At 35.5% G+C, this 20201-nt stretch overlaps 1 pseudogene; it reads right to left on the reverse strand.

Moving 5' to 3' along the window:
- Positions 1–224: 224 nt before the first annotated feature.
- Positions 225–20201, reverse strand: part of LOC149153023 (omega-6 fatty acid desaturase, chloroplastic-like) — a 105624-nt pseudogene continuing 85647 nt past the window's right edge.

Genomic DNA, 20201 nt, shown 5'->3' on the forward strand with positions numbered 1-20201 from the left:
ACTCGTTTATATTATATATATAGTTGATTTTTATGAGAGATTCACATGTGGTATGTTCCATAATCTTATCACAACATCAAACAATGGGAGTAATATGTATTGAAAATTATACAGGTGATACGAGTTTGGATTTGAATAAAGATATTCCACAAACTTGCCATGATTTAAAAGGGATAAAATGCATTATATATTTTTTTCATATTTTATTTTATTAAATATCTCATTCACAAGTAATAACCAAGCCATGGAATCAGCGAAAACTTGATCGAACTAATAATTCCTGTCTTGTATATTATCATTGGCCGTACCGTTTCCACAAATTCAAATATACATGCTAAGGTTATCTTCACTTTAATGTGTTTATTAGGCCCAAATTATTTGAAATCAAAGTGTCATCCCAACTAGTGAGCGATTGACATCAATGGGTGAATGGGTCATATCCAACTATCAATGCCACCCTCATAACCTTGGATGTTTCATACTCCTCTCTCGAGGCAAGATACCAAGTAGTGTCTTCACCTAGCATGTTTGTCTTATCATGATGTCTATCATGCTTAAAACACCATGGTTCATATGGGTAGATTACTGGCAAAAAGGCAAAAATACCAACATTAGAGAAATTTTGAAGTCTAAAATGAGTCTCCTAAGGAATATTATAAAATAATAGTAGAAATAATAAAATAAGATTAGATTACATCATCAAATTTTAGAGGGAAAAAATAAAAAACTATATTTTCAACTCGTATTTTCAACTTATCTCCCTATGGTTTTATTCACATTTCGAGCGGGAGCACACATTGAATGCATAATTTAATTCTTTATCCAAGGAGTACCCATGTTTCATACTTTTGATAGACTCCGCTACACAAAAAATGAGAAATACATGAAAAATTGTGATTACAATAATGTTTTTTCATGTATTTCTCATTTGTCATGTAGCAGGGTCCATCGAAAGTATGCAACATGGTTACTCGGATGAGGAATCAATTTCTTTATCCAACAAGTGCTCCCACTTGAAATTTGAGTAAAATCATAGGGAGATAAGCTGAAAAAATAGTTAGTTAGTTTGTTTGTTTTGTTTTGTTTTTTTTTTTTTTTTTAAGTTTTTACTCCAAAAATAGTGAATCACCCCTGATGGTTGACATCATCATCTTGAATCCTATTGGTTCTTATAAAGTTGATTGTTGTACATTTTTTTTTGAGGCCTATTTTTTACCTCAAAATTTCTCTAATGCAATGTCCTCTGCTAGTTTGTTCCTTGAGAAAGACTTGTGAGCACAATTATGGCTTACAACAAAAACCCGGTAATATTGTTCCAATCCATGCTCAAGTCAAAGGAAGGGGGTACTAAGGTGCTTTTGCTATTAGGAATTCCTCCAAAAAATAAGTAGAAACTGATATTACTATAGTTTTCCAAGCCTTTATATCTTCAATTTCAAAGAACTCTTGCGATAAGGAATTAATAAAATTCTTAGAAGTTACATTGTCTTGAACAAGTTTCCCTATTTAGGTGAAGCCATACTTTTTAGGAATGTGATTCCTTTCCTCCTAATTTCTAAGATAGGATGGTGCAAAGGGAATTACCGCAAAGATAGTTTTTTGCAATATTTATTTGGCCCACCATGTTGGATTTCCATACCCTGACAATGAATGACATGCCTAAGTTGAGTGCCCACAAGGAAACCTATCACCCATTTCTTTTTCGAGTCTTGACAAGTAACCTCCTTCATAAAGGAACTTTAAAGAAGGGCCAACTAGCTGCTAAAAAATAATTTGAATTAGCAAAACTTAGGAACCTTTCAATGCCTTATACAAGAGACATAAAGATGAGCTTTTACAAGATTGAATGATGACTTTTCAAATGCATAATAGATGAAAATATTGCAAGCATAAGCTATTTGAGCAAGCCAATTTCAGTAAAATGGACTTTGTAAAACTCCAAAAGAGGCTTCTAGATGATTTTGAAAATACACATGATAAGGATGCTTGAAATGAATTTCTTGAGAGAACAATATGTAAAGCAATATGTGGAGATTTGAGGACTCAATATTGAATGCATGGATAGACCCTTTCCTCAAACCAAGTTAACATCCAAACATATAAATTAACTCAATGACTGAGTGTGTTGTTGATATGTATGTTGGAAAATTGGCAACATCTAGATGGTTGATGGCACTCACTATGTTGGCATTGATGTCACTGAACTAGCACTAAGGATAGATGCAACACTTGTTGGCATTAATGAGCATGTTGTTTAGGGGGAGTCCCATGGTTGTTGCAGTATTCTATAGAGAATCATCACAATATTTGGCTTACTGGAGAATCCATAAAAATATGACTATGATGGTCAGGGAGCCCCAAACTTTGGAGGCATTTCTGCCCCATGTGTTTAGTTCAGATGCTCTTGGTTATGGCATAGTCAAATAGTGCTTTGGAAGATATTTCCAATGGTATGCTAGACTCTATAAAATGCCTTCTAGATCAGGAGTTATAGTCAGTTGAAGTTGGTAGACAAAAAAGCTCATTCGCTTAGGACTTAGGCAGATTTTGAATTAAGGTCGGGACTTAGGTGAGTTGGGCCTAGTTGGAGGTCGGGCCATGTAATAGAGTCAACAGGAGAACAAAGCCCTAACCCCCCTCATCCCTGACCTGTGTGGGATCAAATCCAAGTCTGTAGTCCGTCAAGTCGGGAGTTGGGTCTAGTCAGATCAGTCAGAGGTCGGGCAGGGTAACAAAGTTTAAGCAGGAAGAAAAAAGCCCTGACTCTTGACCCCCAACCTGTGTGGGATCTAGTACAGGCAGTGTGGCATATGATGTCAATGTGATGTGGAAGTATAGAGGACACTTGGCAATAATTTTTGGCATTTTTTGATGGCCTAGTATACCAAATTTAGGTGAAACATGTCACAATATAGAAGGAGCCACATGGCATGGATGATGTCAGCATGCCATAAGATGATGATGTGGCATAACCTTGAAGTTTACACCAAGGGTTTGTTTTGTGATTTTTTTCCTATGTATTCAGTTGTCGACATTGAATGAATAGAACACACCCAAAAAAATGGAAAAGGTCCCTTTTCGGGTCTACGAGCAAGTCAAGGGTCGAGACTAATATGGGCGCACAAGCAAGTAGATTAGGCCGACTCACAACCTCTCGACCAACATTGAAATGCATGTCCATGAACTAGTTTCTTATGGTGTTCTTGTGTTATTGGTGAATTCATTAAATGTGGTAGAGGATTAGAGTTGGTGCTAGTATTAATGGCGACTACAGAGAACATAGACAAGGCAGTGATGACCTCGACTTGCAGAGAAAATTTAATGGGCCTGACTCAAACGAAACTAGCATTCCCCGATATTTTCTTGCACGCCATGAAGAAGTAAATGAAAAAGAAGGCTGGGTGCATAAGAGATTGAATTGAAACAATAAATCCATGCTTGAGGTACAAGTTGTGCACTGGGATCAGTTTGTAAGCATGGAATTCCTCTTTGGAGTGCATGGTTTTACTAAGAATTGATTCTCAGAATAGGGAATCACTCATAAGTTTATCCTCTACATTAAATGAGTTTTCATGATTGAGAAAAAAAATTAAAACAGAATGGGGAGTGTTGCCGAAGTGTGCAAGCAACCTGATTGAGCAACAATAGATCAAACCATACTGTAGCACACTATTAGGTACATAGACAACATAGAAAACATCAATCACAGTGCAACAAAGGAACAAAATAATGGAGAGTAGTTATGCAATTTTGGGGGAATGCAAAATTGTTCAGAGTTACAATGTGCAGTGTGCTGGGTGTGTGACTGAGCTAAGCGTCACTGAGAGATGGTGTATTATAGGGATGAGACATGGGTTGGTTAAGTTGTAGAAAGAACAATTTGAAGGAGAACAGGGGAGTTGAAAGAAAGGAAGTGGTATTGGAGTAGACTAGATTTGTATTTCTACGTATCTGCATTTTCCTATATTTTCAATTTTCAATTTGTATGAAAAGTAGAACAATGGCTAGAGTAGGTAGTTGCCTACATTCATAAGGGGTTGGTTCCTCTTGGAAAGTGGTGGCTTGCTATCTGAAGGGGGTTGGGGCCTCCGGTGAGTGGGTGCTCAAAAACAATTTGATGTAATTAAGTAGGTGCTTAATCTACATCATAACAACCAACAGATTGGTGGACCTTTTCTCCCTTTGGGTTTCCATGTAAAAATACTTGTGTCAATATGTGTATGATACTCATGTGATGGATTGTATGTACATGTGAATGACTTATATTTCTGTTCATTTGTATTGTGTATGAATTCTCTCACAAGTAACTGAAAATAGTGAAAAGAATTAAAAGACTTATACTTGAAGTTTTAGGAGCCTCACTATTAGTGATTAACCCCCCTCTCCGCTCTTAGTAATTCCTTATTCCAACAATTGGTATCAGAGCGAGGTTCCTTCAGGAACAACTTAAAAAATAGAAAGGTATATCCATAAGGAATTATGTCTAGACAAGAGAGTCAGGATGCTTACTCAAGAAAGATACCAGTCTTCGATGGGACAAACTACACCTTTTGGAAAGTTAGGATGGAAGCCTATCTTATGTCCCTAGGAGTAGATGTTTGGAGATCGATTTTGGTAGACTATGTTGTCCCTGATGTCCCTCCCATAGATGTAGATGGTAAGAAGGTGTATGGAAACAATGCTAAAGCCAATAATTCCATTTTATTTGGCCTTAGTCAATCTGAACTTGTTAAAGTTATGCACTGTAAGTCTACTAAGGAAGTCTGGGTCAAGCACAATCAGAGTCATGAAGGAGATGAGAAATTCAAGTAGGCCAAACTTCAAACCTTCAGAATGAGGTTTGAAAGCTTAAGAATGAGTGAAGAAGAAATAATAATAGAGTACTTACTCAAAGTTGATGAAGTAACCAATATGATTAGAGGATTGGTGAAGCTATAAAAGAAGATATTATTGTAGAAAAGTTCTTAAGATCTATACCTATGAGATTTAATGCCAAAATCTCTTCCATCGAAGAGATGTCTGATCTAAAGAGTCTCACAATGGACCAACTTCTAGGTACTCTCAAAACCTATGAGATGAGAGTAGGAAAAGAGAAGTCTGAACCAAAGGAGGCAACATTCAAGGTGTCCAAGAAGGCTAAGGAGCACCAAGATCATCAAGATTTATCCAACTGCAAGTCTGATCAGGAGTTGGCTCACTTTTCTAGGAAAGTGAAGCGTGGCTCAAGAAAGTACAAAGGGAAGCTTCCCTTAAAATGCTTTGACTATGGAAGAGTCAGACATTACTCATCCAAATTCCCTTACAAAGAAAAGACAAAAGAGGAAGATGATCATAATTTTAGAGGTAGGGCTCATAAGCACCAAAAGAAGAGACTTTCTAAGAAAAAGGGGCTTTAAAATAAAGAGGATAGCTCAGCTCTAGAATCAAATAGTAAAAACTCCTTAGACGATGAGTCAAATGAATGTTTACTGATGGCATTTGGAGAAGGCTCCAAGAAACAACAAAATCTGAAGGAGAAGGAGTTGTGGAATTTGAGGGAGAACTCATCAATGCTCTTGATGAGTTAAAGAAGGCAAGAAGAAAGAACATACACCTAAAAGAACAACTACAACATTATGAAGGAGTCATGTATAGTTCAGACAATGAGGAGTTTGTCTATCAAAAAGAAAAACTTGAAGAATCCATTAAGAGTAAAGACATCTTAACTCTTCAACTAGAAGAAAAACAAAATACATGTGAGAAACTAGAAGAAGAGAATAGGCATCTAAAGGAGGAATTGTTCAAGGTAAATAAGAATATGATCTCAGATGCATGAAAATAAGAAATTTTGTCCTTGAAAGTCAAACTAGAATGAGCTAAAAGAAAATAATTTTTTAATTATTTAATCCATGAATGGGAAGAAAACTGTCAAAGCCTTGAGGTAGAAGTTGTCTCTCTAAGAACATATCTTGAGAGAGTGGAGACCGAGAAAGGTGTAAATGACAAATTTGCAGAAGGGACAAGAAAGCTAGATCAAATTTTGGACAACCAAAGGTCTCCATAAAACAAAATAGGTCTAGGATATTCTAAGGCACATGAATATTCTATAAGAAAGATGAAATTTAGGTCTACAGGTTTTGAGGAGCCCTTAAGCTATGCAAATATGCCTCAAGGGAGAATCAATGAAGATAAAAAGGTAGCAAGTAAGATAGGAACCCATCACTGGAACGAGAGTTCCAAATTATCAAAACAACCATACCAACAAAAAATGAATCAATTAGCAAGACAACTGAGGTACCTTCATGAGCATACTCATGAATGTTCCAACTTTAGGTACTATAATCTATTTTATGGTCATTGTCATAAATGTATATCTTTGGAAATAAGGCTATTCGTTGTAGAAGAGTCAAAGTTGAAAGAGATGAAAATTTTAGATACAATAAGTTTCAACATTATAGATCTCAAAACTCTCCTTCCAAAAATGGAAATTTCTTCTCTGATTTGGATCTTAGATGGAGGCCCCCAAGATCTGAAAAATTGAAATGCCAGAAGAAAAGAGGAGAACACACAATAATAAAACCACAAAGAAACTTTTGTTATTAAAATAGTTAATCACTATAAAGACTACATTGTGGTGGACACTCTGTCCTTTTACAAAATGCGACTTGTTATTTATAGCCTTTTTTGGTCACAATACCACAGGTAAATTCCATGGTTGGCTAAATGCCATGGGTGAATGAATAATACGGGTGGATTTCACTTACAATACCATGGGTAAATTCCATGAGTGGATAAATACCATGGGAGAATCAATACCAAGGGTCGATGCCACTTATAATACCATGGGTGGATGCCACTTACAATATCATGGGTAAATTCCATGGGTGAATGAATACCATGGGTGGATGCCACTTACAATACCATGGGTAAATTCCATGGGTGAATGAATACTATGGGTGGATGAATACCATGGGTGTATGCCATTTTCCATTCGGATAATTCTCTCCCTCGATGAATGTTGTGAATGCTTCAATTGTAATAATTTTGGGCACAAGGGGAGTGAATGCAGAAGGAGGTCTGAGAATCCACTTAAATTCCAAAATACTTGGTATCCATCCTTTCAGAAGGATAAGAAGAACTGGAAACACGAGTCTGGAAATAACATGGAATGTGGGATTTCTTTGTCAGCATATAATCAAGAGAACAAATGGTATGTGGATAGTGGTTGTTCCAAGCATATGACTGGGGATAAGAGAAAATTCATGTTGCTAAAATAAAAGGACAAAGGGAACAATGTCACTTTCATAAAAAATTCCCCAACAATAATTAAGGGTAAGGGAATAATTGGTCTTGATTGAAAGACTAAAGCCCAAAATGTGTTGTATGTGGAGGGTCTCAAGCATAAGTTGCTTAGTGTGAGCTAGATGTGTGATAATGGCTATAATATGGCCTTTCAATCCAAGAACTATGAGATTTAAAATGAAGAGAAAGGAAAGTTGGTAGGAAAGGCAGTCAGAACTCACAATAATCTATAAGTGTTTAATGACTCAAGAGTGAGATTCTATTTGAGAAAGACAAATCAAACCCGACTGTGGCACAAGAGACTTTGTCATATGAATTTTGACAGTCTGATAAAGGTCAACAAGGTAGGAGCTATAAGAGGATTTCCAAGTATATCAAGGCCTGATAATTCAATATGCAAATATTGTCATTTTGGTAAGTATACTAGGACTCATTTCAAGACAAAGGAGTTCTCTTCATCTGGACCACTAGAACTAATTCACACAGATATCCATAGCACAACCAGAACAAAAATCCCAAGAGGAGATTTATATTTATGTTGTTTATTAATGATTTTATTAGAGCCACATGGATAATTCTCTTGAAATAAAAATCAGAAGCACTTAAGAATTTCAATACTTTTAAGGGTCAAGTAAAGAATGAGAAAGATCTAAAGATCAAATGCTTAAGATCAAACATAGGAGGAGAATACACTTCAAGAGAATTTGAGGAATTATTTGAAGAGCATGACATAAGGAGGAAATATATTGTGGCCATAACTCCACAACAAAATGGAGTAGCTGAGAGAAAGAACAAAACAATCCAGGAGATGGCAAGAGCTATGATGGATGAAGCATATGTACCTCACACCTTTTGGGGAGAAGCAACACAAGCAACCGTGTATCTATAAAAAAAACACAACTTAGGCCTAAAAGTGATAAAAATCCCTACGAGTTGTGGAAGGGAAGACCTGCATCAATGAAACACTACAAGGTGTTTGGAAACAAATATGTTATCAAAATAAATGACAAAAAGCCTAGGAATTTTGATTCATGTGCTGATGAGGGTATATTTACATGCTACAATAAAAGGACAAAGAGATTTGAGGATTGCATTGATATATTAGTAGATGAAATAATACCAAAATATAAGTCCACCAAAGGAAACATGAACTCATATGGAGAATAAAGTTCAACCAGCACGTCCTCAGACCATAAAGAAATAAAGTCGAATGATGAAGACGAAGAAATGAGCACAACCCCAAGGCCCAAAACACCGTCCATGTATGTACAGAAACAACATCCTAAGAGTCAAATTATTGGAGATCAAAGACTTGGTGTTCAGACCAGTAGGAAATTTGTTGGAAATCCAAATTGTGCAAATCTTGCTTTGTTATCTCAATTTGAGCCTAAGAATCTCAGTCAAGAAAGTGAGGATAAGTCCTGGGTGAGAGCTATGAATGAAGAGCTGGATCAAATCGAGAAGAATGACACTTGGGATCTTGTTCCAAGACCTAAAGAGAAAAACATCATAGGCACAAAATGGGTCTACAAAAATAAGCTAAATGAGCAAGGTCAAGTAATAAGGAACAAGGCATGACTAGTCTGTAAAGGGTATGCCCAAATAGAGGGGATATATTTTGAACAAACCTTTGCACCGGTAGCTAGATTGGAAGCTATCAGAATGTTCCTTGTTTTTTCCAGTCATAAAAGAATAAGGGTATATTAGATGGATGTGAAGTCAACCTTCCTTAATGGAGATTTGGAAGAAGAAGTATACATGAATAGCCAGAGTGGTTCATGCTCACAAAAAAATGAGGATTTGTCTGCAAACTGAAGAAGGCCTTATATGGGCTCAAACAGGCCCCTAGAGCTTGGTACGACAGTTTGGATAGATATATTTAGGAACAAAGATTTAAGAGGGGAACTGCAGATAGAAATCTGTACATAAATATTGATTATGGTAGTGTATGTAGATGACATAATCTTTGGCAATGATCTAGAACAATTGGGACATCAATTTGAAAACTGTATGCAAACAAAGTTTGAGATGTCCATGATAGGAGAACTGTCCTTTTTCTTAGGATTACAATTTTCTCAAATAAAAGATGGGGTACTTATCTCCCAAACTAAATGTCTACGAGAAACTTTGAAGAAATTCAGACTAGAATATTGCAAGCCGGTTAGCACCCCCATGGTTATAGGATGTAAGTTATGCAAAGAAGATAAGACACCATTGGTAAATCAGAATATCTACAGATCATTGATAGGAATCCTTTTGTATATCATAGTGTCTAAACGAGACATCATGCAAGTAGTAGGTATGGTGGCAATATTTCAAGCCTGCACCTGTGAAAGTCATGTCATTGTTGTAAAAAGGATTTTCAAATACTTGCAAGGGACAATAGACTATGGGTTGTGGTATGATAAAAGCAAAGAGTTTAAATTGAAGGCCTATAATGATGCTGATTGGGCAGGAAATATTGATGACAGGAAGAGCACCTCTGGCACAACATTCTTTTTGGGAAACTGCTTAGTGTCTCGGCTCAGCAAGAAATAAGACTTCATTTCTTTATCAACTACTAAAGAAAACTATATTGCAGCTACCACCTATTTCTCACAAATTCTCTAGATGAAACATACGTTTAAGGATATTAAAGTAGAGTTGAATGATCCTATTCCAATCATGTGTGACAACACAAGTGAAATCAACATCTCTAAAAAGCCTGTCATGCACTCAAAGACCAAACACATTCCTATCAAGTTTCATTTCTTGAGAGAACATGTTACTGCTAATATTGTCTGACTTGAATATGTGGCCACTAAATAACAACTAACATACATCTTTACTAAGCCACTTGCAAGAGAACCCTTTGTGTTACTCCGACAACAAATAGGGATTATGACTCCTCCTCTGAAATGACTCAATTAAAATGAGTGTTGGCAGCTACTCAACTTGAAGGATTAATTGAAGAGTAGGTTGCATTGGTTCGGGGGGAGATTCAGGAGAATACATTTCCATTGATGACAAAGGGGGAGAATATTATTAGTGTTAAGGAGAATATCAACGATGAAGAAATCTATGCCTGGTTTTAGGGGGAGCTTAGTGTGTTTCCATCAATTCCAAAGGGGGATATTGTCAGACAATTGACAATGTCTAGATGGTTGGTGACACTCACTATGTTGGCATTGATGTCAACTAGACTAGCATTAAGGATATAGGCACACTTTTTGACTTTAATGAGCATGTTGTTCAAGGGCGAGTCCCATGGTTGTTGGAGTATTATGTAGAGAATCATCATAATAACTGGCTTATTAGAGAAGCCATAAAATGATGACTATGATGGCTGAGGAGTCCTAAACTTTGGAGGCATTTCTGCCACATGTGTTTAGTTCAGATGCTCTTGGTTATGGCATAGTAAGATAGTGCTCTAGAAGAAATTTCCAATGGTATGCTAGACTCTAGAAAAGGCCTTCTAGATCAGGAGTTAGAGTTAGTTTAATTTGGAAGACAAAAAGTCTCATTCACTCTGGACTTAGGAAGATTTTGAACTAAGGTCGGGACTTAGGTGAGTCAGGCCTAGTTGGAGGTTAGGCTGTGTAGCATAGTCAACATGAGAAAAAAGCCCTGACACTCAACCTATGTGGGACCAACTCTAAGTTAGTAGTCAATAGTTGGTCAAGTCGAGAGTTGGGTCTAGGTGGACCAGTCAAAGGTTGGGCAAGCAACAAAGTTTAGCAGGAAGAATGAAGCCCCGACTCCCGATCCCTGACTTGGTACATGCAACGTGGCAAAGGATGTCAACGTGACATGACAGCATGAAGGACACATGGTAGGAAGTTTTAACATTTTTGGATGGCATAGTGGACTAAATTTAGGTGACACGTGTCACCATATAGAAGGAGCCATGTGGCCTAGATTATGTCAGCATGCCATAAACTGATGATGTGGCAGAACCTCAAAGTTTATGCCAAGGTTTTTTTTTGTGAAGTTTTTCCCATGTATTCATTCATCGGCATTGAATGAATAGAACAAGACCAAAACAATGGAAAAGGTCCCTTGTTGGGCTTACATGCAAGTCGGGGGTCGAGGCTAAAACATATGCACAAGCAGGCAGATAGGGCCGACTCATGACCTCCCAACCAACATTGAAAGGCATGCCTGGGAATTAGTTTCACATGGTCTTCCTGTGTTATTGGTGACTTCATTAATTGTGACAGAGGACCAGAGCTAGTGAAAATATTAATGGATATTGAAATAACATAGACAAGTCAGCGAGTACCTCGACTTGTAGAGAGAATTTAATGGGTCTGGATCAAACAAAAACTAGTTTTCTCTGATATTTTCTTGCACACCATGAAGAAGTAAATGAAAAATACAGTTGGGTGCATAAGAGATTGACTTGAAACATGGAAGCCATACTTGAGGTATAGGTTGTTGATTGGGATCATTTTGTAAGCATGGAACACCTCTCTAGAGTGCACAATTTTACTAAGAATTAATTCTCAACATAGGGAATCACTCAAAAGTTCATCCTTTGCATCAAATTAGCTATCGTGACTGAGAACACAAGTTATAGAAGAATGGAGAATGTTGTTGAAGTGTGCAAGAAACCTGATTGAGAAACAATAGACCATACTATGATGTAGCACACTATCAGGCACATAGACAACAAAGACAACATGAGTCGCAGTGTAGCAGAGGAAGAAAACAATGTGTGGCTAAGCTAAGCGTCATTGAGAGACGATGTATCATAGGGCTGAGACCTGTGATAGTTGAGAAACAAAGAGCACAATCAGAAGGAGAATGAGGGATATGAAAGAAAGGAACTGGTGTTGGAGCAGACCATATTTTTATTTCTATGTATATGCATTTGCCTTTGTTTTCAGTTTGAAAATTGTATGAAAAGTAGAACAATGGCTAGAGAAGGTAGTTGCTTGCATTCATTAGAGGTTGGTGCCTCTTAGCAAGTGGTGGCTTGCTATATTAAGGGGGTTGGGGCCTCCGGTGAGTGGGTGTTCACAAACAAATTGATGTAATTAAGTAGGTGCTTAATTTACATCATAACAAAAAATAGATTGGTGGTTTTCTCCTTTTGGGTTTCCACATAAGAATACTGGTGTCAATATGTGTATGCTGATCATGTCATGGATTGTATGTACATGTGATTGCCTATCTTGTTTTTCATTTGTATTGTGTATGAATTCTCTCACAAGTAACTGCCAGTAGTGAAAAGAATTAAAAGACTTAGACTTGAAGTTTTGAAAACCTCAATATTACTTATTCACCCCCCCTCTCAGTAATTCCTTATTCCAACAATGTAATGCAATTTCCAGCATGATGAAGCTATTATTATGATTGAAATTTCCATGAAATATTCAATAGACTTCAAGACTAATGATGCAAATTGGGGAATGCAAATCAAAGAAAAACATGACCAGGATATTCATTCATAACATGATAGTATACTAGCTTTAAAGGTGCATGAGTAAAACATCAACTTTACAAACCTTAATGCATTAAGAGGAAATTCAACCAATATGAAGCAATGGTGGGCATAGGCAATGTGCCTTGTCCAGACATGAGAAACCATAACCTTCCTCCATAGCTAGGTCATTGAAGGATATAACTAATTTAATACATAGACATACATGTCAAAACCTTGAAAAGCATATGGGGACCCACAATTTGGGTGTTAGGCTAAAAAATTTGGGTGGTGTTGTAGAAACTGCAATAATTGGTGAACCACTGGTAGAATCCAACATCTCTATCTTCATCCCATTAATAAATTGAGTCTTAAATAAATATGAGAAAGTATTGAACAGACAATGCGAGTACAACTTTGAGTTACTTGGCCATTTATAGATATTCCATTCATCTATCTCCTTAGCTAGGTTATGTTAGTATTTACATAGTAAACTAAGAGTTCACAGATGTAAGTGTTTGGCAATGATGCAAATAACATGACAAAGGGTTTATGGTGTTCAAAACTTAAAGTGTGTTTTTGGTTTTTCTCCATTTCCAGTGAGTGTGCATAGCCCCGATAGAGTCACTCAAGAAATCACAAGCATCTCTTTGCTGCCAACAAGTGTCCATAGCCTTGACGGAGTTTCTTGCATCGCCTCTCTACGAAATAAGCATTTCTGATTCATTTACCCTTTATTTAATTAGTTTTATTGTATATGAATTTGACATCATTTATTAGGGCGTTAATTGTGCCAGTGCGGGTGAGGGATCCCAACTTATTTTACAGGCAAAAGAGGTTGTTTCTTGTTTTATAGAAATTAAAATATTTTCTAACTTAGGTTTTCCATCATGCCATACCTCTACATCACATCTCGAATTGATAGGTGGAATATGAAAATACAACTCAAAGATTTTTAGGACCATATCACAAATAGATTTCAGGCTATGGATATAGGCCTTATGAATTAATTAGAGTTCCTCACAAATATCAACTAGTATTTTCCTTGTTAAGAGAGTAGATTGATGTAAAGGATACCAGGGACACAATTTCAATGCTAGTGTTTACAAGAGGATAACTCTTGGAATGACGAATACAATTTCACACAACCATGGATTGAGAATTGAGAATTATGGACAAGGCAAGTAAGGTAGATAATGGAATCTCTTCATGGAATCAATTATGTACATAATTGAAAAAACAATGCAAAGAATAAGGCTCAAATGCAAAATGAAAGAGAAAATGTGATGTGATGTAAGTGACAACTAAATGCAAATGCAATGGAAAACAATGTAGGAAGATAAGTGATGAATGCAAAATAATTGCATAATGCAATGAGGCAAACAAAGCTACATGCAATAAAGGAAAAAAAATTTAGGAATATGATGTTAAATGTAATAAATGAAAATAAATGGGAATAGAATAAAAGGTTTATGCAATGCAAGAAAAATAAGCTAAATGCAACTTAAAAGTGTCATGCAATGTGATGTGAACTATTGCTAGATGTAATGAAAAGAAATGTAGGGAAAAGAAACAAAGTAAAGCAATGTAATGTATTCAACTATATGTAAAATAAATTACAAATGTTAAGACAATGCATGGAAATATAGTAAATGCAAAATGAAGTGAAATGTAAACAATAAATGTATGCAAAATGAAAGATAAATTCTAGATAACTAACTACATACAAGAAATAAAATCAACTACGGAAAAAAACTACCATGCATAACTTATTCTAACAAGTGATTAACATAAAGTAAACCTAAAACCTAATCTAACTAAAAAAGGAGGTCAAAATCATGTGAATTCAAACTTCCATTATAGCAACTAGAGCTGTTCCTGACCTGTAAACACAAATATATCAACTATTAGAACCAACATGAAACAATGTGCCGAAATAAAGATATTTACTTATGTCGATTACACAAAAGAAAGAAGGTCACGCCTATAGGAAAAAGAGTTAGCCAAAAATGAATTCTCTAACCAAGCAACAATCCTATCTTGATATATCAAATGATAAACTTGAACACCCTGAAAAACTCTCAAAAATGTGCATTTATCCACATTATCATACATACCAAGCACAAGAGAAAACACATGGCTCTTACTTGCAGAAGATTTTTCTAGATAGGAATCTTCCAACCAATCAACAATTTCATCAAGATATTCAAAATGACCAATTTGAAAAGATTGAAAGACATTCAAAGATGAGCATTCATTTGGTGAAAAAGTAATAGGAAAAGAATCCCGTGAAGAAACTCTCATATGATATTGTTTAGGGATCTTGTCAAGATTGTGAGGACCTAGCATAACCATCAATGAAAGTTGAAGTGCCTCAACTTCCTGACAAGCCTCTAAACTTTCAAATGGTGGATCATCAAATTTTGGTGGCTTAGAAAGATCAACAAGTGAATATGGACAACCATCATTATATGTATTAAAGGGATAATGGTTATCAAAATGATAACTGTCAGAGCCACTAATTTGATCAGATAAGTCATTTAACACATGAGGCTCTTCATGGATTAAGAATGGGAATGAATCAGTCGGGGGGATTTCTTGAACTTTTAGAGTTATAAAATCTTCTTTTTCACTTGTTAAAGAGTGAAAATTAAAAGGGACATGAGGAATGAATTACTTTTTTTCATCTTTTAATTGTGAGACATCACCACCTTGTACTTGATCACAAGAAAGACCAACAGAAAAATAATCGAAAGGACTTAAAACAACAATTTGTGTAATAGACTCATCAAAAAAATCAGGATACAATGAATAGTGCATTGAGAGTGAAATAATATGAAAAGATTCACGTGAAGAAACATCAATTAAATCTGATTCAACATCCATATTTTTCACATTCATATCAAGTTGAGGAATCGGTACATCAACACACATGTTATGCTCTATGGAATAAATTGAACACCCACTGTCACCCAAGACAATGCCTTGGTCATGGCAGGGAGGTGAAGGTAAGATCATATCATGGGAAAATGGAAGATTAACTAAATCGACATAAATTTCATCAACATGTTAATCAAAGGATAGTTTACCAATGTGATTTTCAGTTTAAGCTTACTCCACTTCAACTGGGTTTATTGTAGCTTCTAAAGTAAGGCAAAATTTCTCTTTTTTTAAGGAAAAATATCTTCATTACTTGATTCACCAAAAAAATGGATTTGAATGTTAGTGCAAGAATATATTTCACTGGGTTATCAAAGATGAAGGAGGATGAGAGAAATTAGGGGAATTATTTCCTCCTCTAAGGTTTGATATTTTCCTTGACTCACACATGAAAAAGAAACACAAGTTGGCATAACAAAAGGATAAACAAAGCTTGGTTGATTTATAACTTGTGGATCATTAGAAACATTTGATGATAGTTTTTCGATGCGAATACCTAACTTAAGTTTTCTTTCAAAAAGATCAACCAAACGTGGAAACTCTTTGAGTACATGATACCAATCCTTATCTTTCTCAAGAATTTTGTAGCAAATATTGCGAAATCTATTTGAAAAATATTCCATTGATCATCTGGTCTCATTCTGATCTTATCAATTTCTTTAAATATCTTTTTAGAACTAGACTCTTGAAAAACAGACATAAACTCATCAATGAAGTGTTTAAAAGAATGGATAGATGCATATGCCAAGGTTTTACACCATGATTTGACATGACCTTGAAAAGAAAAAAGTGAAAAGTTGTAATAGGGCACTGTCATGATGCACATCGTTAGAGATACAAATTTCAAAAAATATAAGGATATGCTCAGATGCAGATATTTCTCCCTTGCCATCAAACTTATTCTTTAACAATAGATTGAATAACTTTCTAGGGATTGAAATATTTACCTTTTAAAAAAAACAACTCGGATTAAGGATTTGAAAAGGATCTATTTTATCAAATATTTTAAAACCAAAATCCACAAGGTTAGATTTTCCTCTGCCCTTCTTCTAGCACCAAATATGTTGACGAGGAAAAAATTCACTGCCAACAATTAGGGGGTATCCTTGGTGTGAAATCCTAATTAGGCCTCACACCATTTGGGATAGGATCCCCATTCGGTATGTGGGCTCGTCTGCCACCACGTGTGTGTTACTCTTGGCTTTTGTATGAAGAAACTTTAGTGTGAATGTGAGAGTGAAATTCCTAGAGAATGATGATGAAATAAACTTTCCTTTGACAAACTTGCAGAACAATATACAAGAACACAAAACAAAATAATAAGAATAATATTCCTTAAGAAGAATTAGTTAGCTAATACCATCTTAAGACACACAAACAAGAGAATGCTAGAGACTAACTACAAATTGGTTCACAATTAATTCCTAGAAACTACATGGAATAAGATAACATATATTTGAAATCAAACATATCAATTATACGCCACAAATTAGTTCATAAACATATACTGAATATATAAGCACACACAATCATGCATGGAATAACGATTCAACCAACAAAGAAATGCATGGGAGTCAATGCAAAGATAGAAAAGCTTCTCATTAAAATGCCGATAAACTCAAGTACATGCACTACAAACATCTCAAAATCTAATAGTGGAATGAGGGTTGTTCATCTCATCTCCAAACAAGAACCCTAGCCTCATAATCACTCAGCCTACAAGCTACCATGAGAAAGAGCACTCTAAGCTTTGAATAATACTATTATGTTGGATTCAAGTGCCAAAAATACCCTACGAATGAGGTATGAGGATATATTTATACAAGAGGGTCATGGGACTCCTCACCTTCTCCCATGACCTTTCAATTACCTCATGATCTATTTGAATTCCTCATGGTGACTTTGGTATTTCTCTCTTTACATAATAATATTTATTATATGCTAAAAGAAATTTTAATGATTCAATCTTAATGATATGTCTTTGTGGGTGATGAATGAAGTCAAGGTTGCAATTCTTAGAATTTTTATTGAATCATGACCAATCAGATTGTTTCCCTAATTGTTTTTGGCATCACCTAGCAGGCTGGCATAACCTTGGTGTGAGTATATGATATAGTTGTTTTCGTTGTAATATCATAGGCCATCAACCATCCAAACAACTTTAATTGGTGTATACCACACCTGATTAGATTTATAAATATGTGGTCAAAAAACATTACCTAATCATGTGGTGAGAAGTGTTGTTTCCCTTGAGTTCAAGATTAGATTACCATTCAAAACTGATGGGAAACAACCATTAAAGAGCCATGTCTATCATTTCCCAAAAATCCTTTTGGAATCTAATAGTTGTCATGATAATAATGGCTCCAAATGATGGCAGGGTGCTGGTAAGTTTCTTACTCTTCTTAGGAAATGATTTGCTACGAGTTTCATCGATTTTCTTGGACCTATCCCCTCTAAAGAATATGCATCTATCATGTCTTTGGTTGTCTTCAAAATCCTTTGGGGCATTTTTTTGTAATTATTCTCACTTCATTTTGTAGAGTCCATATTTGCAACATATTTATGAGTCTTGTAATTTTCTCAACCATTTGCTTCTTACTAGATTGCAATCCTTTAGGTGTTGGTACGTTTGAAATACGTTAATTGATTAGCATTGCAATCAGATAACTATCTTTGAATATTGTGTATCCAAAGTTGTTTATCTAATGAAGGCAGAGTTCTATGGACATATATTTGCCGCATAAATACTTTGTTTATTAGCGACCCTTTTCCCTTTTCTCCTATCTTCGTTGCCAGAATTTGGATCTTGAAATTCCATGGGTGCCTTATGTTCCACTACCACTGGCCTTGCTTTTGTATAACATTGTCTATAAGTATATATGACAACAATATTATTAGAATCTATTGAAGGTGATGCCCCATCTGTCAAGACCACCTATATATATTCATTTGGATGATCAATCAATGAAATTGAATTACTTGCTTCTTTGAACCCCTCTCAAAGGTTGGGATAAAGCCTTAATGTATTTCTTGTCTAATTATCATATCCTCAAATTCATCTCTTGTGCTTAAGTTTCCCAATAATGGTTCAATATAACCAATAATTCTATCCATATTGTCATTGGCCCGTAATTTGTATCTTGCAAAGAAAATCAAACTTAGGCTTAGGTATATTCATAGATGCCATAGTGTGCTTTTAAAACCATTAATGAAGGTATCCCTAGATGCACCCATTTAATAAGAAACCACTTCAAACAAGATGAGATGCATAATTTTTTTTGTTTTTGCAATGGATAAAGTTAGGGAGGTCGTAAAGTTCTATATATCATCAGAATATGTAAAACCCACACTAAGAATTTATTTAACCATGTCCAGGTCAATTTTATCATGGGAAGCTACAATAGTTAGACCCTGGAATGACATAAAAATGTTTTATGCTCAACATAGCGACCGAAAATTCAAGAGAAATATTTTTTCATACCATTACCTTTCTTATCAACTCCAAACAACTCCACAACCTATTCCTCCATGGCATATTATTAACTCATCATCAATTATAAATAGATTTCAATGTGTCTAGAAAAAGATTACTTTGCGTAGAAATTCAAGCTTTCGCTCGCATACCAATGTATTTTGACAAACTCTTTCCTTTTATGGCCCCACACAAATCTATTAAACAAATGTTGTGGGTTAGCATAACCATATTGAAACTTCTGTAAATGAAAATTGTCATTTTATAATATTTGGTATAATTCTAAATCATATGCTCGTACCTTATGTCCCAAGACTCCATCTTTCACTAATGGTGGAATTTAAAACCGAGAAGACCTCAAAAATGAAAACATACACATCTTGTCTTAGTGTAAGCCTTCATATAAATTCCATACATTGACAAAGAACCATTATATTTATTTACACTTGGATAATAAATGCTTCCCATACACAACGTATGTTCTAAAAATGTACAAGGGTCTGGGAATCCATTGGATCAAATAAATTTCCTATTCCCACATGCATTTCGTTGCTTGTTAACGTCCACAATATCACAAAAGGATTCTCTTTGAAAGGCTGTTGTGCTTGATTTTTTGTTGGTCACAAAAATGTGTCTTGAAGTGCCTCATGGAGAGATATGGCACAAACAACAAACATATCAAATTCCGCACGTCTTGTTTCCTCAAAATATATAATGTAATATGGGTTTGCAGGGTGATGAAGTATCGAATGTGGACGACTTAAGAAATCGATGAAGTTGGGCTTTCTTATCGTGCTTTAGATATTTTATATCATCATAATTATTGGAATGACTATTTATTTATTGGCTTCTCCATAGAGAAGATGAATGGACAAGGGACTAGCATGTGATATGATGGGTAAGATAACTATGGTTTAAAGGAAGATGCGCTAAGAAGGAGTTGCAATTTTCTAAGTTAGAATGTGATTGCACCTATTCAGCGGTGGAACTTCTTCCAGTAGGAGGGGCTACGATTGTTGATCGAAATTGTGATAGTTTGATAGCACCTCTTCTCGCATGATCGCATTTCTAGTATGTAATTATGTGTCAACTTATTTAACA

The sequence above is a fragment of the Pinus tabuliformis genome, chromosome 9 (genome assembly GCF_031772625.1).
Source record: "Pinus tabuliformis cultivar Carrire ecotype Pingquan chromosome 9, CPIR1, whole genome shotgun sequence".
NCBI classification, from domain to species: Eukaryota; Viridiplantae; Streptophyta; class Pinopsida; order Pinales; family Pinaceae; genus Pinus; species Pinus tabuliformis.